The sequence below is a fragment of the Megascapheus bottae genome, chromosome 5, assembly GCF_031878675.1.
Source record: "Megascapheus bottae isolate mThoBot1 chromosome 5, mThoBot2.hap1, whole genome shotgun sequence".
NCBI classification, from domain to species: domain Eukaryota; kingdom Metazoa; phylum Chordata; class Mammalia; order Rodentia; family Geomyidae; genus Megascapheus; species Megascapheus bottae.
This window is the reverse complement of record NC_143513.1, coordinates 12,159,865-12,167,364: the sequence shown is the minus strand read 5'-3', so window position 1 is coordinate 12,167,364 and position 7,500 is coordinate 12,159,865. Positions and strand designations below refer to the sequence as shown.

The 7,500-nt window shown below is 56.2% G+C and overlaps 2 non-coding genes across 2 annotated transcripts; both read left to right on the top strand.

The window, feature by feature from the left end:
* Window positions 1-2,405: 2,405 nt before the first annotated feature.
* On the top strand, window positions 2,406-2,524 carry LOC150062995 (5S ribosomal RNA). Its single transcript, XR_016535700.1, has one exon. It is a non-coding gene; the product is annotated as a 5S ribosomal RNA (ribosomal RNA).
* Window positions 2,525-5,071: 2,547 nt separating this feature from the next.
* LOC150062994 (5S ribosomal RNA) lies at window positions 5,072-5,190 on the top strand. The gene has a single exon (XR_016535699.1). It is a non-coding gene; the product is annotated as a 5S ribosomal RNA (ribosomal RNA).
* Window positions 5,191-7,500: the final 2,310 nt, after the last annotated feature.

Here is a 7,500-nt window from a genome sequence, read left to right as displayed (position 1 = left end):
CTGTCTGGATGCACAACTCACACCACACAGCCTGGCAGGCACGCAATGCTTTCCACCTAGGAAAAGCAGGAAAACCCAGGCCTGGGCCGGCCTGACGCCCAGCCTCACCGCTGACAGCTTGGCCTGAGACCACACCACATTCCTACACAGGACAGGACACTTCTTCTGGGCAGCACAAAGGCACCTGGCCTCCTCTTGCTCCTGCAATCCTGACCACATCCTCCCAACCACTCCTGAAAAGCAGCTCATGAACACAAGGCTAGGCTTGTGGCTCCAGGACTGAAAGGCCTGCCCGGCCAGCCGGAACTCACACCACCCTGGGTTAAGCCCTGCTACCCCAGATGGCTTGGTTGCGGGCTTGGAGGCTTCCTCCTGCCATGGGTTGAGTTTGCGTGGGCCGGGTAGATGGGCTCATGGGGAAAGTGGATGGAAGTGTACATGGATGCATGGATGCATGGGTAGACAGCTGGATGCATGGCTGACTGGATGGATGGCTGGATGGATGGCTGGATGGATGCCTAGGTGCATAGTGGGTGTATGGATGGATGCGGGCACGCATGCATGCATGGATGGTGGATGCATGCGTGCATGGTTGGGTCGGTGGATGCATGCCTGGATCCACCCATGGATGCCGGGGTGGCTGGCCGTACAGCCTGATTCATGGATGGATGTTGATTGGATGGATGGTGGATGGATGGACGGAGCCACGCGTGGAAGGATGCATGGATGGATGGACTGAAAGATACATAGATAGATAGATAGATAGATAGATAGATAGATAGATAGATAGATTGATAGATAGATTGATTGATAGATACATAGATCGACCGATGGATGGATGGATGGATGGATGGATGGATGGATGGATGGATGGATGGATTGCTGGATGACTGGCTGGCTGGCTGGCTGGCTGGCTGACTGGCTGACTGGCTGGCTGGCTGGATGGATGGATGGATGGATGGAGGGATGCTGAGACACTCTGCAGTGTGTACTGACAGTTTCAGCTGGCCTAGCACTGACTGGGAGGCTCTGAGTTCTCTTCCCCACAGTGGGCAAACAAGCAAACACTGGCTGCTTCTTTCCTCTTCTTCCTGCTAGAGACACACGTTGTCCTTTCGCGGGGTGCACTGCATAGACTTGGAAAGTAGCGGCAGGGTAGATGAGGAGGAACGAGGCCCGGGAAACGGGCGCCGGCAACGTTGCCGAGACAAATGCTCCCGGAATTCTGGAGTTCCTGGATTCCAAGCACAGAGCACCCTTTTCTTGCTTGGGTGGAGGGCTTCCACTCCAACCCGAGGCATGGGTGTGTGTTCCAGTGAGGCTTGGCCTTAGGTTGTTAGCCTTCTTGGGAGCCTGAGCACTAAGGATGAGGGGTTCCAGTGGGCTGAGACGTGAGGCCACGGTTCTGCTTCCACTTAGGCTTCCCATTCCTGGTAGGCTAAGCATAGCAACCTAAAGAGGCTGCATCAGAGGTGCCACTGAAGGCTCTCATGAGATGGGAGGCTTAGGGTGACACTGGGCTGGGGCTTTGGCTCCGGGTCAGGGTCAGAATGGGGCTCAAGTTTAGCGTCAGGAAGAGGTAGGGGACAGGTTGAAGGTGTGATTTCAGGCAGACATTGTGGCTTAGGGTGAGTCTTGGGAGAGGTTTGGGCTTAGGTGTGGGCTTGAAATCGGGTAGAGGCTTTAGGTGAGGCTTACTGGTGGGGCGAGGAGTGACACTCTCCTTAGGATCCATTTCTGGCTTCGGCTTCCATTTAGGATGAGGTTTAGGTCGAAGGTCCTTCTGAAACAGCACCAGCCAAGTGAATTCCACATTGCTCTGCAAACCCCACTCTTCTCCTCGCATCGTGGCCGGTGGCCAAGCAAGGTCGGGGAGGTAGAGGAGTGAGATCCAAATCTTGAAGAAGCAGCCAAACTCTCCCACATCCATGCAAAGATCACATCGGGCCCTTGGTAGTCGTGGCCTCTGAAGACAAGTGGTGAACCTTGCAAGTCACCTGGCCTTAAAGCTGCTCTTCAACGTGCAACCCTCATGCAGGCTAGAGGGTTACATGGAAGGTGAGCCTCTGGGAAAACAGTCCTGCGTCCTCTGCCTTCCCAAGAGACAGAGAGCAACAGAGACAGACAGACAGACAGACAGACAGAGGGAGAGAGGGTGAGAGGGAGAGAGAGAAAGCGAAAGAGGAGGAGAAAGGCAGCGGTGAGCGGCGGCGAGAGCAGCAGGCTGGGCGCAGAGGCTGTGCTGGGTGGGTTGGATCAGGTCCCCCAAGCAGCGGCAGCAGGTGCGTGTGAGGCCAGAGCGGCAGAGGCAGAGGCTGCAGAGGCTGGCAAGGGTGCAGCGGCGAGCGGAGGCTCCCCGCAGAGGCAGCGAGCAGCAGTTGGGGCTTTGGGAAGCAGTGTGGGGCGTCTACGGCCATACCACCCTGAACGCGCCCGATCTCGTCTGATCTCGGAAGCTAAGCAGGGTCGGGCCTGGTTAGTACTTGGATGGGAGACCGCCTGGGAATACCGGGTGCTGTAGGCTTTTGCCTCCGCTCCCCAGCCCACTAGGCTGCTTGCTGCCTCACAGCCACTGCCCAATACTTTTAGGCTCACTCACTGCCTCGCACCTCCACCTCAACCCAACATCACACCAGCCACAGGGGAAAAGACAGCTAGCTGTCTGGATGCACAACTCACACCACACAGCCTGGCAGGCACGCAATGCTTTCCACCTAGGAAAAGCAGGAAAACCCAGGCCTGGGCCGGCCTGACGCCCAGCCTCACCGCTGACAGCTTGGCCTGAGACCACACCACATTCCTACACAGGACAGGACACTTCTTCTGGGCAGCACAAAGGCACCTGGCCTCCTCTTGCTCCTGCAATCCTGACCACATCCTCCCAACCACTCCTGAAAAGCAGCTCATGAACACAAGGCTAGGCTTGTGGCTCCAGGACTGAAAGGCCTGCCCGGCCAGCCGGAACTCACACCACCCTGGGTTAAGCCCTGCTACCCCAGATGGCTTGGTTGCGGGCTTGGAGGCTTCCTCCTGCCATGGGTTGAGTTTGCGTGGGCCGGGTAGATGGGCTCATGGGGAAAGTGGATGGAAGTGTACATGGATGCATGGATGCATGGGTAGACAGCTGGATGCATGGCTGACTGGATGGATGGCTGGATGGATGGCTGGATGGATGCCTAGGTGCATAGTGGGTGTATGGATGGATGCGGGCACGCATGCATGCATGCATGGATGGTGGATGCATGCGTGCATGGTTGGGTCGGTGGATGCATGCCTGGATCCACCCATGGATGCCGGGGTGGCTGGCCGTACAGCCTGATTCATGGATGGATGTTGATTGGATGGATGGTGGATGGATGGACGGAGCCACGCGTGGAAGGATGCATGGATGGATGGACTGAAAGATACATAGATAGATAGATAGATAGATAGATAGATAGATAGATAGATAGATTGATTGATAGATAGATTGATAGATACATAGATCGACCGATGGATGGATGGATGGATGGATGGATGGATGGATGGATGGATGGATGGATTGCTGGATGACTGGCTGGCTGGCTGGCTGGCTGGCTGACTGGCTGGCTGGCTGGCTGGCTGGATGGATGGATGGATGGATGGATGGAGGGATGCTGAGACACTCTGCAGTGTGTACTGACAGTTTCAGCTGGCCTAGCACTGACTGGGAGGCTCTGAGTTCTCTTCCCCACAGTGGGCAAACAAGCAAACACTGGCTGCTTCTTTCCTCTTCTTCCTGCTAGAGACACACGTTGTCCTTTCGCGGGGTGCACTGCATAGACTTGGAAAGTAGCGGCAGGGTAGATGAGGAGGAACGAGGCCCGGGAAACGGGCGCCGGCAACGTTGCCGAGACAAATGCTCCCGGAATTCTGGAGTTCCTGGATTCCAAGCACAGAGCACCCTTTTCTTGCTTGGGTGGAGGGCTTCCACTCCAACCCGAGGCATGGGTGTGTGTTCCAGTGAGGCTTGGCCTTAGGTTGTTAGCCTTCTTGGGAGCCTGAGCACTAAGGATGAGGGGTTCCAGTGGGCTGAGACGTGAGGCCACGGTTCTGCTTCCACTTAGGCTTCCCATTCCTGGTAGGCTAAGCATAGCAACCTAAAGAGGCTGCATCAGAGGTGCCACTGAAGGCTCTCATGAGATGGGAGGCTTAGGGTGACACTGGGCTGGGGCTTTGGCTCCGGGTCAGGGTCAGAATGGGGCTCAAGTTTAGCGTCAGGAAGAGGTAGGGGACAGGTTGAAGGTGTGATTTCAGGCAGACATTGTGGCTTAGGGTGAGTCTTGGGAGAGGTTTGGGCTTAGGTGTGGGCTTGAAATCGGGTAGAGGCTTTAGGTGAGGCTTACTGGTGGGGCGAGGAGTGACACTCTCCTTAGGATCCATTTCTGGCTTCGGCTTCCATTTAGGATGAGGTTTAGGTCGAAGGTCCTTCTGAAACAGCACCAGCCAAGTGAATTCCACATTGCTCTGCAAACCCCACTCTTCTCCTCGCATCGTGGCCGGTGGCCAAGCAAGGTCGGGGAGGTAGAGGAGTGAGATCCAAATCTTGAAGAAGCAGCCAAACTCTCCCACATCCATGCAAAGATCACATCGGGCCCTTGGTAGTCGTGGCCTCTGAAGACAAGTGGTGAACCTTGCAAGTCACCTGGCCTTAAAGCTGCTCTTCAACGTGCAACCCTCATGCAGGCTAGAGGGTTACATGGAAGGTGAGCCTCTGGGAAAACAGTCCTGCGTCCTCTGCCTTCCCAAGAGACAGAGAGCAACAGAGACAGACAGACAGACAGACAGACAGAGGGAGAGAGGGTGAGAGGGAGAGAGAGAAAGCGAAAGAGGAGGAGAAAGGCAGCGGTGAGCGGCGGCGAGAGCAGCAGGCTGGGCGCAGAGGCTGTGCTGGGTGGGTTGGATCAGGTCCCCCAAGCAGCGGCAGCAGGTGCGTGTGAGGCCAGAGCGGCAGAGGCAGAGGCTGCAGAGGCTGGCAAGGGTGCAGCGGCGAGCGGAGGCTCCCCGCAGAGGCAGCGAGCAGCAGTTGGGGCTTTGGGAAGCAGTGTGAGGCGTCTACGGCCATACCACCCTGAACGCGCCCGATCTCGTCTGATCTCGGAAGCTAAGCAGGGTCGGGCCTGGTTAGTACTTGGATGGGAGACCGCCTGGGAATACCGGGTGCTGTAGGCTTTTGCCTCCGCTCCCCAGCCCACTAGGCTGCTTGCTGCCTCACAGCCACTGCCCAATACTTTTAGGCTCACTCACTGCCTCGCACCTCCACCTCAACCCAACATCACACCAGCCACAGGGGAAAAGACAGCTAGCTGTCTGGATGCACAACTCACACCACACAGCCTGGCAGGCACGCAATGCTTTCCACCTAGGAAAAGCAGGAAAACCCAGGCCTGGGCCGGCCTGACGCCCAGCCTCACCGCTGACAGCTTGGCCTGAGACCACACCACATTCCTACACAGGACAGGACACTTCTTCTGGGCAGCACAAAGGCACCTGGCCTCCTCTTGCTCCTGCAATCCTGACCACATCCTCCCAACCACTCCTGAAAAGCAGCTCATGAACACAAGGCTAGGCTTGTGGCTCCAGGACTGAAAGGCCTGCCCGGCCAGCCGGAACTCACACCACCCTGGGTTAAGCCCTGCTACCCCAGATGGCTTGGTTGCGGGCTTGGAGGCTTCCTCCTGCCATGGGTTGAGTTTGCGTGGGCCGGGTAGATGGGCTCATGGGGAAAGTGGATGGAAGTGTACATGGATGCATGGATGCATGGGTAGACAGCTGGATGCATGGCTGACTGGATGGATGGCTGGATGGATGGCTGGATGGATGCCTAGGTGCATAGTGGGTGTATGGATGGATGCGGGCACGCATGCATGCATGGATGGTGGATGCATGCGTGCATGGTTGGGTCGGTGGATGCATGCCTGGATCCACCCATGGATGCCGGGGTGGCTGGCCGTACAGCCTGATTCATGGATGGATGTTGATTGGATGGATGGTGGATGGATGGACGGAGCCACGCGTGGAAGGATGCATGGATGGATGGACTGAAAGATACATAGATAGATAGATAGATAGATAGATAGATAGATAGATAGATTGATAGATAGATTGATTGATAGATACATAGATCGACCGATGGATGGATGGATGGATGGATGGATGGATGGATGGATGGATGGATGGATGGATGGATTGCTGGATGACTGGCTGGCTGGCTGGCTGGCTGGCTGACTGGCTGACTGGCTGGCTGGCTGGCTGGATGGATGGATGGATGGAGGGATGCTGAGACACTCTGCAGTGTGTACTGACAGTTTCAGCTGGCCTAGCACTGACTGGGAGGCTCTGAGTTCTCTTCCCCACAGTGGGCAAACAAGCAAACACTGGCTGCTTCTTTCCTCTTCTTCCTGCTAGAGACACACGTTGTCCTTTCGCGGGGTGCACTGCATAGACTTGGAAAGTAGCGGCAGGGTAGATGAGGAGGAACGAGGCCCGGGAAACGGGCGCCGGCAACGTTGCCGAGACAAATGCTCCCGGAATTCTGGAGTTCCTGGATTCCAAGCACAGAGCACCCTTTTCTTGCTTGGGTGGAGGGCTTCCACTCCAACCCGAGGCATGGGTGTGTGTTCCAGTGAGGCTTGGCCTTAGGTTGTTAGCCTTCTTGGGAGCCTGAGCACTAAGGATGAGGGGTTCCAGTGGGCTGAGACGTGAGGCCACGGTTCTGCTTCCACTTAGGCTTCCCATTCCTGGTAGGCTAAGCATAGCAACCTAAAGAGGCTGCATCAGAGGTGCCACTGAAGGCTCTCATGAGATGGGAGGCTTAGGGTGACACTGGGCTGGGGCTTTGGCTCCGGGTCAGGGTCAGAATGGGGCTCAAGTTTAGCGTCAGGAAGAGGTAGGGGACAGGTTGAAGGTGTGATTTCAGGCAGACATTGTGGCTTAGGGTGAGTCTTGGGAGAGGTTTGGGCTTAGGTGTGGGCTTGAAATCGGGTAGAGGCTTTAGGTGAGGCTTACTGGTGGGGCGAGGAGTGACACTCTCCTTAGGATCCATTTCTGGCTTCGGCTTCCATTTAGGATGAGGTTTAGGTCGAAGGTCCTTCTGAAACAGCACCAGCCAAGTGAATTCCACATTGCTCTGCAAACCCCACTCTTCTCCTCGCATCGTGGCCGGTGGCCAAGCAAGGTCGGGGAGGTAGAGGAGTGAGATCCAAATCTTGAAGAAGCAGCCAAACTCTCCCACATCCATGCAAAGATCACATCGGGCCCTTGGTAGTCGTGGCCTCTGAAGACAAGTGGTGAACCTTGCAAGTCACCTGGCCTTAAAGCTGCTCTTCAACGTGCAACCCTCATGCAGGCTAGAGGGTTACATGGAAGGTGAGCCTCTGGGAAAACAGTCCTGCGTCCTCTGCCTTCCCAAGAGACAGAGAGCAACAGAGACAGACAGACAGACAGACAGACAGAGGGAGAGAGGGTGAGAGGGAGAGAGAG